This window comes from Ornithorhynchus anatinus, chromosome X5 (genome assembly GCF_004115215.2).
Source record: "Ornithorhynchus anatinus isolate Pmale09 chromosome X5, mOrnAna1.pri.v4, whole genome shotgun sequence".
NCBI classification, from domain to species: domain Eukaryota; kingdom Metazoa; phylum Chordata; class Mammalia; order Monotremata; family Ornithorhynchidae; genus Ornithorhynchus; species Ornithorhynchus anatinus.
The window spans coordinates 33,337,998-33,352,731 of record NC_041753.1 but is presented as its reverse complement, the minus strand read 5'-3'; the positions used below and the strand labels follow the sequence as shown (position 1 = coordinate 33,352,731).

At 45.5% G+C, this 14,734-nt stretch overlaps 1 non-coding gene across 1 annotated transcript; it reads right to left on the bottom strand.

The window, feature by feature from the left end:
* Positions 1–8,761: 8,761 nt before the first annotated feature.
* LOC114808577 lies at positions 8,762–8,899 on the bottom strand. The gene has a single exon (XR_003756423.1). It is a non-coding gene; the product is annotated as a small nucleolar RNA SNORA7 (small nucleolar RNA).
* Positions 8,900–14,734: the final 5,835 nt, after the last annotated feature.

The window sequence follows — 14,734 nt, the reverse complement described above, 5'->3', positions numbered from 1 at the left end:
GTGCTCTGCACATCGTAAGCACTCAACAAATACTACCGATTGATTGATGATCCCACTATTGCTCTTTGTTTCCTGGATTGCTCCTGCTCACCTATGGAAATGACCTATGTCAGTTCCTCATGGAAAAGACGGGCACTGCTGTCTTTGCCTGGGTGAGAAATTATTCCTGAAGTGTTTGTTCTTGGTTACTATGTGCTGAGTACTCCTAAGTGCTAGGAGCTGTTGTGAGTGCACACTGGACCTTATTGGTGCCAAGAAAACTGGGGCAATGAGGGTGTTCACCGCCGCCCCCGCCCACAGTTTTTTAAACTGAACTCCCAGCCTTACTCATCCCAGGTTTGTGATTACAAAGTAAAGAGTTTTCAATCGGGGCTGAAAATTTCCAGTGGCTTTCTGGCCTGTTAGCACTTTAAGCCCCTCCTCCTCCCCAAGACCATTCCACCCACAAACCCCGATCCCTTTCTTCCCACACACTCAGAATGAAAAGTTGGCACCTCTTCAGGCCCTGGTTCTTATATTCTAGGAATGTGTAACCCAACCTATAACACAGAGACCCACACAAACATGCTTTGACATGCTTAAAGGCTAATTATAGAAATGTACACACATACACCCAAAAAACGTTGAGCTTCTTCACCCACATGTGGGCCTTTACTGATACATATGGCTTTGGCTTCTTGTACTTGATCACTGTAGCCTTGATTTAGAAGGAGTGAGATACAGAACTGACAAATCAGAATGAGACTGAGTCAGCTGGAAACAGCATTAGTCAGGATCCTGTTCTTATGTTGGCAGTAGGGACTAGGCAGAAAATAGCAGTAACTGTCTCGCTTCCTGACCAGAGAGAAGAAGAGAGCTATTACCATCAAATTGACCCCTCAACTATGCATTACCCCGTCCTGCACTCTCAGTGGAGGGGTAGTACAAGGGGATTGAGAGGGGCAGGCTCCAACTAACTGCTCTCCTCAAATTTCTCTGCAGCCTGACTCGACTGCAACTCCAGTTCTAAGGACTCCTGTTCACTTTGCTGAGGGAAATACTGTTCAGATGGCCTCTCGGAGCTTGCAGTAGGGTTTGTGATGGGGGTGTTATTTGCATAAGAGGTGTTTGGTTGGCTTACCAATTTATCTGGGCATCCTATCAATTTTACCAACCCCAAGGTGAAGAGGTTAAACTACAATCCAACATGGCGGTGCCTCCCCCATCAGTCACGTGATGTAATCCAATGCTGGCCTGGTGCCCGCCCCCCACGCGCTGCCTCGCTGGGCCAGGCAGGGGCCACAGAGCTCCCCAGTCTGGTATCGGCCCTGTCTTGGACCACTGCTGACCCCGGGGGGTTTAGTTTTTGTTAGTCTTTTAAATAAAAAGAAAACAAACAGGAGATTTCTCGTTTCACTTCCTCTGTCCACCTTGCGGCCGAGGTCAGAGGGTCCTGGGTCTGATGAGGAAGCCCGGGCTGAAGAGTAGGGAGACGGACACCCCCTCTGTCCCTGCTGGGTCCCTCTCTGTCCCCTGGACCAGCACAGAGAAGCCCCGCTTCCCTTTTCCCCCAACGCCACCCTCTACTCAGAGCAGGCAACCTAGTAATTTAAACTATGAACCGATCCATCAGTGGTCATTGAAACCACCCATTTATTGCATCATCTTGAAGTATTTCACCTGAATGACGTTTCACAGAACAAACTGCACCAACCCATCTTGAAACCCCAGCACCATATATCATTCATGACTCACCAGCCACTCCAAGAAAAGCTGGGTTGTGGGCCATGAGTACATAATTGATTAGATCTTTGTTTTGATCCTGAGTTAAAAAACAACAACAGGAAAACTAATGATCAACCCTGAAAGATTCGAGAAGAAGGTCAGGGAGGAGAAGGATGTATTGGAGGACACACCTCCAGAAATGGGCTTGGCAAGAAGGAGAAGACTCGGGGATGGTAACTGAAGCTTTGCCCCAAAAGTAGTGAACTGGTCTGATGTGGGGAAGGAGCAAGTTGCCTCCTCTCAAATGCCACCCCCTCCACAAGCACATAGGACCCCATTCCTTCACACCTTATAAAAACTCTTGCCCTCTCCCTCTTTCCCTCCCTCTTCAACCGTTTACTCTCCAATGGCTTCTTCCCCACTGCCTTCAAACATGACCATGTATCCCCCATCCTAAAAAAAACCCTTCTTTGACCCCACGGCTCCCTCCAGTTATCACCCCATCTCCCTCCTACCATTCCTCTCCAAACTCCTTGAGTGAGTCATCTACACCTGCTGTCTCAAATTCCTCTCCTCCAATTCTCTTCTGGATGCCCTACAATCTGGCTTCTGTCCCCTTCACTCCACAGAAACCGCCCTCTCAAAGGCCACCAATGATCTCCTTCTTGCCAAACCCAATGGCTTCTACTCCATCCTAATCCTCCTCAACCTCTCAGGTGCCTTGGACACTGTGGACCACCCCCTTCTCCTGGAAACATTATCCAACATTGGCTTCACTGACTCTGCCCTCTCCTGGTTCTCCTCATCTCTCTGGCCGTTCATTCTCAGCCTCCTTCATGGGCTCCTCCTCTGCCTCCCACCCCCTAACTGTGAGGATCCCTCCAGGTTTAGTTCTCGGTCCCCTTCTAGTCTCCATCTACACTCATTTCCTTGGAGAACTCATTCACTGCCATGGCTTCAACTACCATCTCTATGCAGATGATACCCAAATCTATATCTTCTCCCCTGATCTGTCTCCCTCTTTCCAGGCTCATATCTCCTCCTGCCTTCAAGACATCTCTACTTGGATGTCCTCTCTTTAACCTCAAACTTAACATGTCCAAAACAGAGCTCCTTACCTTCCCACCAAAACGCTGCCCTCTTCCTGACTTTTCCATCACTGCAGATGGCACTACCATCCTTCCTGTCTCCTTGACTTAGACATTATTTAACCTTGTAACCGGTAACCTTGGCATTGCCCTTGACTCCTCTCTCTTATTCAACCCACATATTCAATCTGTCACCAAATCCTGTTGGTCCCACCTTCACAACACTGCTAAAATCTGCCCTTTCCTCTCCATCCAAACTGCTACCATTTTAATACAACCACTCATCCTATCCCAGCTAGATTACTACAGTAGCCTCCTTGCTGACCTCCTTACCTCTGTCTCTCCCCACTCCAGTCTGTTGTTTGGATCATTTTTCTAAAAAACATTCATACCATGTTTCCCCACTCCTCAAGAATCTCCAGTGGTTGCCCACCCACTTCCTCATGAAACAGAAACTCCTCACCATTGGCTTTAAAGCACTCAATCACCTTGCCCCCTCCCACCTCACCTCGCTACTCCCCTACTACGACCCAGCCCACACACTTCGCTCCTCTGGTGCTAAACCTTCTCACTGTGCCTCAATTTCACCTGTCTCGCTGCCGATCCCTGGCCCAGGTCCTACCTCTGGCCTGGAACACCCTCCCTCCTCAATTCCGCCAGACAATTACTCTCCCCTGCTTCAAAGCCTTACTGAAGGCATATCTCCTCCATGAGGCTTTCCCAGACTAAGCCCCACTTTTCCTCATCTCCCACTCCCTTCTGTGTCACCCTGATTTGCTCTCTTTGCTGTTCCCCCACCTCCCTACCCCACAGCATTTATGTATATATCTGTAATTTTATTTATTTATATTGATGTCTGCTTATTTGTATTATGTGTATGGGGGTGAACCTGAGCTGGCACCCACGACAGGTCAGGGGGGAACCCAGTCTGAGTCACTGCAGCCAGGGCTTTCCCAGCCAGAATAGACAGGTGTCTCTGCTACTAATGCCAGGCTGTGTGGGTGAAGGGAAACACGAGTGCATGCTGTTTTCACTGCTGGTCCAGGGGCCAGAGTAAGTAACTGTGTCCATTTCAGATTCTTTTTTTTATATTTGTTTAGCACTCACTATGGGTCAAATACTGTTCCAAACACTGGGGTAGATACAAGTGAAATAGGTTGGACACAGTCCCTGTCAAGCTTGGGGGGGCTCATAGTCTCAGTTGGAGGGAGAAAAGGAAAACTAGGCATAGAGAAGTTAAGTGACTTGCCCAAGGTCACATAGCAAACATTTGGCAAAGCCAGAATTAGAACTCAGGTCCTCTGACTCCCAGGCCCAGGCTCTTTCCACGAGATCATGCTGCTTCTCTTTTTTGAATAGTCTGTGAGTTATGCACAAGGTTGAAATTATCAAGCAGATTCAGGGAACATATTTATTAGAAAACAGTGAAAAAATCCTGAAGCTGAGAAAGAGTGGGACAAATGATTGCATTTTCTCTTTGAATGCCAGTCAAGTTGAAGTAAACAGTATGTATGTCCGTGCTTATGCATATATGCCGGTGCATCTGTGGCTGTGATGCCTGCTGTTGCCAGGTGCCCAAACCAAAGGGCAAATGCAGGTCCTTTAAGATAAGATATTTTTCTATGAAATGTGACAGGTTTAAGTACTCTGTAACAACAGAGGATGTCAGAAGAAAAAAAAGAGTCTACTGAAAAGCCACAAAAAACCCCAAAACTGTTGGTTTGCTGTAATAGTTCACTCTGTGAATCTAATGTTTAAAAACACTGCAAGCTTCAGAGTATTTGACAAGGTATTTGACTTGACCTTTGAAAGGATCTCTTTTTGTCTTGTACTCCAGTTGCATGGGAAAGAGGTTTTGTTTTTTACTTTATGAACATAAGAACTTTGTAGTTGTGTCTACAGAGGAAATAATAATCATTATAATAATAATAATAGTGGTTTTTGTTAAGTGCTTATTATGTGCCAAGCACTGTACTAAGTGTTGGAGTAGATACAAGATAATCGGGTCCTCAGGTCCCACATGGGGCTTACAGTCTAAGTAGGAAGGAGAACAGGTATCGAATCCCAATTTTGCAGATGAGGGAACTGAGTCACAGAGAAGTGACTTGCCCAAGGTCACAGAACAGGTAAGTGGCCGACCCAGGATTAGAACCCAGGTCCCCTGACTCCCAGGCCCGTGCTCTTTCCCCCAGGCCACGCTGCTTCTCTGTCAACAGTTTGAAAACAACTGAAAGGTCCCACTTGGATCCCACCTACTGCTAGATGCCACTCTTGTCCCTGCCTTGTTTTCAATACAACAAAAGGGGCAAAGTCTGAGACCAGTAAGCTCTCTGTGGAAACAGAATAATAGAAAACTACCACCTCTTGCCAGTTAGCTCTTGGTCATAGCAAACCTTAGCTGTTTATCAGGGCTGCATATAAAAATAACCCAATCATGTACCACTTCAGTTTTTCAGTCCAGAGCTGTAGCAGAACAGGAAAAAAAGAACAGACTAGAGCAGCAAAGCAGGGAAGAAGAATAGCTTGGGTGCACCTATGAGTCAGAAAAGCTATTAAGGATTATTTCCAGGGTCACAAAGATTGACCCTAGACTCTATCTTTGGGTTCAGAATTGGGCATCCTGCTATTGTGGTACCTACCATGCCCATCCACCCATCCAGGCTCTCATACATCTGACTGGGCTTTATTTATTCATCTGATTGTTTTATTTATGACGGCCTTAATGGTACATTATTTCAAGCCATTTCTGACAGGAACCTCTCAAAGATTCAACCCACTGGACCCCCTAGAAACACGTGGAGTATTTTTTACCGTTTTCTAAATACCAGGACCAAACCGTGACTTATTCATTCAAAATGCTTGGCAATACCAAGGTAGGAGGAGGGTTGTAATTTCTCTAAACAAATAAGACATTTCTGCTGGGAATGAGGTGTTCAACCAGGTGTACTCTCAGAAATACAAAAGGCATTTTCCCATTCTTAGACTATTTCTAAAATGGTACATTCATTTGGGTCAGAGTTGCAGGTGTTCTTTTAAACCCTTTCTCCATCACCACTGGAGTAAAATAGGACTGTGTGGTAGATCCAGTCGTCTTGATGATGATGATGGTATTTGTTAAGTACTTACTATGTGCCAGGCACTGTACTAAGTGCTGGGGTGGATATAAGCAAATCGAGTTGAACACAGTACCTGTCCCATGTGGGGTTCACAGTCTCAATCCCCATTTTCCAGATGAGGTAACTGAGGCCCACAGAAGTGAAGTGACTTTCCCAAGGTCACACAGGAGACAAATGGTGGAGGCGGGATTAGAACCCATGACCTTCTGACTCCCAGGTCCTTGATCTATCCACTATGCCATGCTGCTTCTCCGGTTGTGTGCCAGCTCAAACCTATTACAGCCCTGCTCACACACTTAACTCCTCTAATCCCAGCCTACTCAGTGTAGCTCAATCTGCCGCTGACCTCTCACCCACATCCTGTCTCTGGCCTGGAACGCCCTCCCTTCTTCCTATCTGACAGACTATTACTCTTCCCACCTTCAAAGCCTTATTGAAGGCACATCTCCTCCAAGAGGTCTTCCCTGATTAAGCCCTCATTTCCTCTTCTCCAACTCCCTCTTCTCCAACTCCCTTCTATATTGCCCCTATTTGCTCCCTTTATTCACCCCTCCTTCAGCTCCACAGCACTTATGTACATATCTGTAATTTATTCATATTAATATCTGTCTCTCCCTCTAGACTGTAAACTCATTGTGGACAGGGAATGTATCTACCAACTCTGTTAGATTGTACTTTTCCAAGTGCTTAGTACAGTGCCCTGCACGCACATAGTAAGCATTCAATAAATACGATTGATTGAAGTGTCACCAGGAGAGGGTTACTCTTCTGGAGCAAAGTGTTTGTAAAGATTAGGATTCCTAAAGACCAGGCTCAAAAACACAGTCAGGTCCCGTGTAGGACAAATTCATCAGCACAGTAAGGAACTATGTTTCCAGTCAATTGTATCTTGGTCTTTTCAGGCACACTTTTCAGGCATGAAACGGAGCTCACCGTCAGGAGAGTGGAGTGACTCAACGTCAAACGGCAAGGGGAATTCTTTAGTAGAGAGGCATGGACATGCATTGCACGTAGGCAGCCTTGTGAAACTTAGGAGCTGGAAGTGACATCAACAACAGGTGCAGTTCTCACACCTATATAGCAGGTTGGTACATCAGCTCAAAACAAGCAAGGTAGAATGCTTACCATCTTTTTTGGAGGAGTCCCAGGCTGCTGGAAGCACTGCCACAAGTTTAGACTGGTGGACTATCAACAAACCAAGCCTGGTAGCCTAACTCACATGATTCCAGGATCAGTGAGTCATTTCAGTACATTGTTGTTTTTGGCTTGCATTTACCACTGCTCATTCTCTGCTGGCAACCTCGTGAGCTTTGCATAGGCCCTGCAAACCTTGAAAGATGATCTTATTGGCAACTCCGGATCTTCCGAGAGAAAGCCTGGTCTCTGGATACTGTGCTTTCACTCTTCTGAACTCTAAGAGATAGCGCTAGGTATATAGTCAGATTTTCTCTTACTTTTTAAAAAATTTTTTAAAATTCTGCTTCTTTCATGTTGTGACAAATATCTTGAAAAATTCTGAAGGAAGAAATGTTTCTTCGGTCCTCAACTTGTACATTCATCTTCTTTTTGGAAATCAAAAAGTGCTTGCTTCCCAGGCAGCCATCATCCTATCTTGGCAAAAGTTCCAGATCTACTGTTCTTTCTCAACTGCTTATTACCCTGACCCACAATACCTTTAACTAACACATGAGGGCTGCTGAATTTTCGTTGCCAGCTTTTGCCTTTGCAGAGAGCAGTGTGGCCTTGAAGCTACTCTACTATTACTCTAGTATTTCTTGTATCTGTAATTTATTTTAATGTCTGTCTCCTTTAAGCTCCTTATGGGCAGGGATCACATCTACCATCCCTGTTTTATTGTACTTTCCCAAAGGCTTAGTACAGTGCTCTGCACACAGTAAGCACTCAATAAATACCATTGATTGACTGCAGCTGATCCATCAAGTTGAGAATTTCATTGACTACACTACTGTGTCTACTGAATGGATAAAATTGCCAATTTTCTTTTTGCTATTTTGGAATAGAGCATTAGACACAGCCAGGGTTTTCATTAAAAATAAGGTGCTGGATGCAAGTAGGAGCAGCATGACCTAATGCATAGAGCATGCACCTGGGAGTCAGAAGGACCTGAGTTCTAATCCCCACACCACCACTTGTCTGCTGCGTGACCTCGGGCAAATCACTTAACTTCTCTGTGCCTCAGTTACCTCATTTGTACAATAGAGATTAGGACTGTGAGCTCCATGTGGGACATGGACTGTTGTCCAACCTGATTAGCTTGTATCTGCCCCAGTGCTTAGTACAATGCCGGGCACATAATAATAATTATGGTATCTGTTAAGCACTTACTATGTGCCGAGCACTGTTCTAAGCACTGGAGTAAATACAAGGTAATCAGGTTGTCCCACGTGGGGCTCACAGTTTCAATCCCCATTTCACAGATGAGGTAACTGAGGCACAGAGAAGTTAAGTGACTTGTCCAAGGTCACACAGCGGACAAGTGGCAGAGCCAGGATTAGAACCCACGACCTCTGACTCCCAAGCCTGTGCTCTTGCCACTAAGCCATGCTGCTTCTCTACACAGTAAGCACTTGAGAAATACCATCTAAAAAAAAGTTCTGATACTATTGTCTTGTCCTATGCCATCAAGTCGTTTCTGACCCATAGCGACACCACAGACACATCTCTCCCAGAATGCCCTGCTCTCCATCTGCAATCGTTCAGGTAGTGTATCCATAGAGTTTTCTTGGTAAAAATACAGAAGTGGTTTACCATTGCTGCCTTCCGCACAGTAAACTCGACTCTACGCCCTCAACTGTCTCCCATTGCGCTGCTGCCCAGCATGGGTGAGTTTTGACTTATAGCAAATTGCCTTCCACTCTCTAGACACTGCCCAAGCTAGGAATGGAACGGGTAAGCCTCTGCTTGACTCTCTCTCCCATAGCCAAGACTGGTAGAGTACTGGAAACTCTCAAGGTGTGACCCTGAGAGGGGTCTGGTATTATTAGGATATTTTTATGGTGAAGTAATGTCACTCACAGACCTACTGAGGAACAAATGAGGTGAGCTTAACTCAATCACTCAGCATGGCTTAGTGGATACAACATGGGTCTGGGAGTCAGAAGGACCTGGATTCTACTTCAGGCTCTGCCACTTGTCTGCTGTGTGACCTTGGGCAAGTTGCTTCATTTCTCTGTGCCTCAGTTCCCTCATCTGTAAAATGGGGATTAAGACTGTGCCCTATGTGGAACAGGGACTGTGTCCAACCTGATTATCTCATGTCTACCCCAGCTCTTAGAACAGTGCCTGATATATAGTAAGCACTTAACAAATACCACAATTATTATTGTTATTAGGAGGCGAAGACTGAAAGTGGGAAAACCACTCATTAAATTGATCCCCTATTAAATAACAATGATGATGATGATTTTTATTAAGTGTTTACTATGAGCCCAGTGCTGTGCTAAACAACTGGGTTAGGTCAAGGTAATCAGATCAGATACAGGCCCTGTCTCACATGGGACTCACAGTCTAAGAGAGAGGCAGAACATATATTGTATCGCCATTTGTCAGAAGAGGGAATTGAGGCACAGATAAATTAAGTGGCCTCACCAGGATCACACAGCAGGCAAGTAAGTGGCAGAGCCAGGCTGAGAACCCAGGTCCTCTGATTCCCAGGCTTGGGCTCTTTGCCCTAGGCCATATTGCCTCTTGGCATGCATGAACAAAATTTATAAAATTTTGTTGATTAGGTGTAGCTCTTGATCTCAAAAAAAATCAAAAACTAAAGAAAATGTGAGCTTGGGGGGCCATGGCAGGTAGGGTTGTGAGATGGGGAGAAAAACCTCGATCAAACTTTCTAAGCTTTCTAATCCTAGGACTGGAAGGAATTCTGTTCAATCATCTAATGCCTTCTCCAATCTTTGAAGGAGTATGAGTAACTTTGAGAGAGATACTCATGCCATGCTTATGAAAATATAGTCATGCACCTTTTCTGGCCCCTTGCCATTCCGGGTGAACACTGCCCAGACATATATGGTTAAGAGGCAAAATGTATGACTGACCACCAGCAGGGAATGCCCTTGAGTTGTTTTTCCATTAGTAGTGATAATTTGCACTGTCAGTCGCACTCTTTTGCCCAGTCCCCCATGTCCAGCAGCACACATTACAAGCCCGTCATTTAGACTGTGAGCCCGTTGTTGGACAGGGATTGTCTCTATCTGTTGCCGAATTGTACATTCCAAGCGCTTAGTACAGTGCTCTGCGCATAATAAGCGCTCAATAAATATGATTGAATGAATGAATGAAGATGGCTGGTAGGGATAACAGGTGCAATCAATCAATTATATCTATTGAGTGCTTACTGTGTGCAGAGCACTGTCCTAAGCCCTTGGGAGAGTACAATCTAACAAAGTTGGTAAACACAATTCCTGCCCACAACAAGCTTACAGTCTAGAGGTGCAGTTCATGGTCAAAGAATAGGAATATCTCTGAGTCTTCAGCCAGAGCGGACACCCTGTGCCTTCAACCATGTGGTGAGTCATAACTGAGTGTGGTATTCAGAGTGACTTGGTAAGGGCTGGGGGTGGACGGTGGGGGAGGTATTTTCTACTGGCTTGCAAAAACAAAAACAAAACAAAAAACCCAAAGAACACCAAGAATAATATCAAAAGCCTATGTTATCCTTGGCACAAACACATGGGCGAGAGCTGGAAAACAGCAGGAGTCAGAGCAGGGCACGTGAAGACAAAAAAGTTTGTTTCAGGGGGCAATGCAATGTCAGACTCCTACCTCGAGGCATATTTGCAGCCCTGATCCCAACAACTGTCTGACCGTGAAGCCCTCTCTCCTCTCTGCCATTGCTTCGATGAGGAAAGACCTCTCCAAAACAAAGGTGTATCCATACCTATCTCCATGAGCTATTCTTTTTTGAGGTGTTGGGTCTCACCCAGAGACATATTGACTCTACGCTTGGATGGTCCATTTACTGTTACAAGTGAAACCATGCTTTCTGGAAGATGAATTCTCACTGTTACCCAGTGGCCTGTGTAACACAGGGCAGAGAGGCACAACAATCTGGAAATGACCTTTGTAGATAGAAAAGGCAGAGGGTGGAAAAAATGAAAAACTCACACACTGCACCACATCACCCAGGAAACCAAGAATGGGGAAAGCATGATTTCCCCAGAAGCTCCCTTGGACAGTTTACTACCTTCCTGTTGCTTGGTCCAGTTTGTACATTATTGTCGAGTAAGACTTTCACTTTTAATGTACAAAATATAAGCAACCATAAGGGTTTTGGTAACATGTTCTGGTTGTAGATCACGAAAGAGTGGAAATACGAAAAAATTAACTTTACACTCTTTGGGAAGCATGGTGCAGGAGAACAAGGCTTCCCTAGAAGCACCACCAAACACACACACACACACACCAACCCCCCCCCCCCACCTTCCATTGGGCTAAACCAGTGTAAGAACTGCTTCCTCCTACCTGTAATTAATTTTAGCATTTGTCTTCCCCGCTAGATTGTGAGCTCCTTGAAGGCAGGGATCATGTCAGTTAATTCTTTTATGGTATTTGTTAGGTGCTAACTATGTGCCAGGCACTGTACTAAGCGCTGAGGTAGATAAAAACTAATCAGAATGAACACAATCCATGGAGCTTGCAGTCTTAATCTCCATTTTTACAAATGAGGTAACTGAGGCACAGAGAAGTTAAGTGACCTGCCCAAGGTCACACAGCAGACAAATGGTGGAGCCAGGATTAGAGCTCAGGTCCTTCTGACTCCCAGACCCATGTTCCATCCACTAGGCCATGCTGCTTCTCTAATTCTACTGCATTGTCTCAAAAGATTAGTATAGTGCTCTGCACACAGTAGATGCTCACTAAATACTATTGATTGAATGATATAGAGAGCAAAAGAAAAATAACAGAGATTGGTTTATACTGCTTGCTATTCTGCTGCCTAAAATTGTGATCTATAAGAACTGTGTGACATTTGTTAAGTGCTTACTATGTGCTAGGCACTGTGCTAAGAGCTGAGGTGGATACAAGCAAATCGTGTTGGACACAGTCCCTGTCCCATGTGAGGCTCACAGCCTCAATCCCCATTTTACAGGTGAGGTAACTGAGGCCCAGAGGAGTGAAGTGACTTGCCCAAGGTCACACAGCAGACAGGGGTGGAGCAGGGTTTAGAACTCATGACCTTCTGACTCCCAGGTCCTTGCTCTATTCACTATGCCATGCTGCTTCTCTTCATGTTTACCTGGTAACCAGTGAGCTTCGGCTTTCGGAACAGTGGGCTAAAATCAGCTCTATGCTCTCCTCTCATTATTTTGGATTAAATGGAGCCCACATCTTTCTAAAGCCGAAGAACAAACCCTGGAATTCTGCTGGCTGCAGCTCCAAGCAGCACCACAGGCAAGGTTCTTATCTTCCAGCCTAAACTGGTCATATTCTGCACAAATTAGCAGATCACAGATACAAAGTCTACTTGCTGGAAAAGCATTGCCTTGCACTTCAATGATATGAGCCTTCTTCCCTCCAGTTCACAGTTTCCGTTGTCATCATAGCTTCCGCCCGTTAGAAATAGAGCCAGGCCTTTAGAAGGTGCCAGAGCCAGAACCTTAGCGATACAATTGTTAGCGTTATCAGCCTTCTCCTTCTGTTGGTTTTGGTATATTCATCGCATTAGTCAGCTAATGAATTTTCAGTTACTTCCGGCCCGCAAATGAAATCTGTGATCCTCCTTAATTTTTACTCCAACTACAACATTTGGCAGGCAATTTGTGCAGGTAAGTTTGACAATGCCTATTTTTAATTAAGAATCCTTTTCCTGTTTCGATTTGGCAAAGTATTGTTTCAAAGTGTCATTGGCAGCTTCCATTTTCCTTAATCCTAAGTATGTCCACTGGCCTATGTAGATGCCTTTAGAAGAGTGCTTATCTTCTACATGCCCAAGATCTTCATGTGCCTGTTATTTGTACTCTCCCAAGTACTTAGTACAGTGCTCTGCACACAGTAAACACTCAATAAATAGAATTGAATGACTGATTGTTTGACTGACATTCGGGGTCATAGAAAGGATGATCTGGAAGTCCTCAAAAGTTCATCTCCCAGCTCCCCTATCTCCATCCAGGGAGATGCCTAAATAAACCAAGACAGGTGGTCGTTCACGGTATTTTCAGATATCTCCAGGGAGGGAAATTTCACAACCTCCCTGTTTAACCTCTTCAGAAGGTAAATCAACCTTCCAGTTCAAATGTGATTTGTTATGCCTAACTGAACAATCTCTTCCTGCAATTTCAGCCTATATCCTCTTGTCTGGTCCCTCCTGGAGATGATGAACATTTGATCAGCATCTTCTTAATAATAATCCTATGCATAACTCGAAGCTAATCAAACCATCCTTTAAGCTTCTCTTTGCTAAGTTCTAGACTGTAAGCTCCTGTGGGCAGGGATTGTGTCTGACAACTCTGCTGTAGTGTACTCTCTCAAGCACTTAGTGTAGTGCTCTGCACATATTAGGTGCTCAATAAATACCACTAAGCCAAGCAACCTTAATTCCATTAACTGTTCTTCCGAGTACCTGCTTACCATCTCTAATTATTTTTGCTTACTTTCTTTGGATCCTTTCCAGTATTTAAACACACCTTTTAAGACACAGTGTCTCTCAAGTGTGGGGGGCCTCCTGATTGCTCTCTAAAATTGAAACCTTCCACAGACCCCTCCCACTAAGGCTGCCAACCATCCGTAAATTTACCGACAGCCCACAAAAACAACCCAAAATGGATTTCCAGTCCTTAAATATGGGTGGCCACTGCATCAGGAATTCCATTTGATCTGCACTGTGACCCAGTTGCTGGACCTCTTGAGCCACCCACCGGCTTCCCTATGCAGAGATCAGATTCCCCAGGACACATGGGGTGACTATGGTTGTCAGGGCAATGGCAGAAAACAACAGCTTCAGGAAGGATGAGGAAGGGAGGCCGACTTTGTCTGGCCAATCACTGCCTGGGTGCTTCTCCTATTCCTCCACTGCTGCATTTGGGTCCTTGCCAGGTGCCTAAGCTGGGCTCGGGTGGATTGGAGGAGGAGCTGAGGACTACTCTTTGGAGCTGCTGGATACAGAGGCTAAAAACCTGTCCTTCCTCTCACCCTTGCTCCAAATTCCCATGGGAAGGTGCTGTTCTTAGCCCCTGTCTGTGGGGGGGGGTAAGGGTCTCCCCCATGTATGACTTAGCTGGTCTGCCTTAGCTCTGTCTCTGCTTGCTGTGGGAGGGCGGAGAGTATGAGCGGGGGTGTGGGAGGAGACAAGAGCAGCTTGAGCTCACCCAGTGGTCCAGTGAGGCATGGACCTGCCATCTTGGCTCCTCCTCAGTCCCTTTCTGCTTTAAAGGAGTGGGGCAGCCCAGCTACTTCCTGCCCAGCTTCCTGTATAACTTTTCACTGTAAAGTCACATCTTCTGGTATCATTCGCACAGTGCCAAGTCCGCAGGCAGGCTCCTATGCTCAAGAGCCACATTTGATTCCAAAAAGAGTCACATGTAGTTTGCAAGTTATGAGTTTCCAACTTCTGCTCTAGGGGATGAGGCTTAAAAAAGGGTTTGGAGCCAGAAAGAAAGGGGAGGGAGGAGAGGAAAACAGAAGGGAAAGGGGGGAGGGAAAGGAAGAAAGGAGCAAGAGAAGGGGGGGGGGGGAGTGGAGAAGGAAGGAGAACTTGGAACTGTAATCTTTAGAGAGCAAAATATGCATTTCTAAGATTCAATATTACCTGGAAGGAAAGGGGGCAATTTTTTCTATAGAATCTTGCAAGAAATTGAATACTTT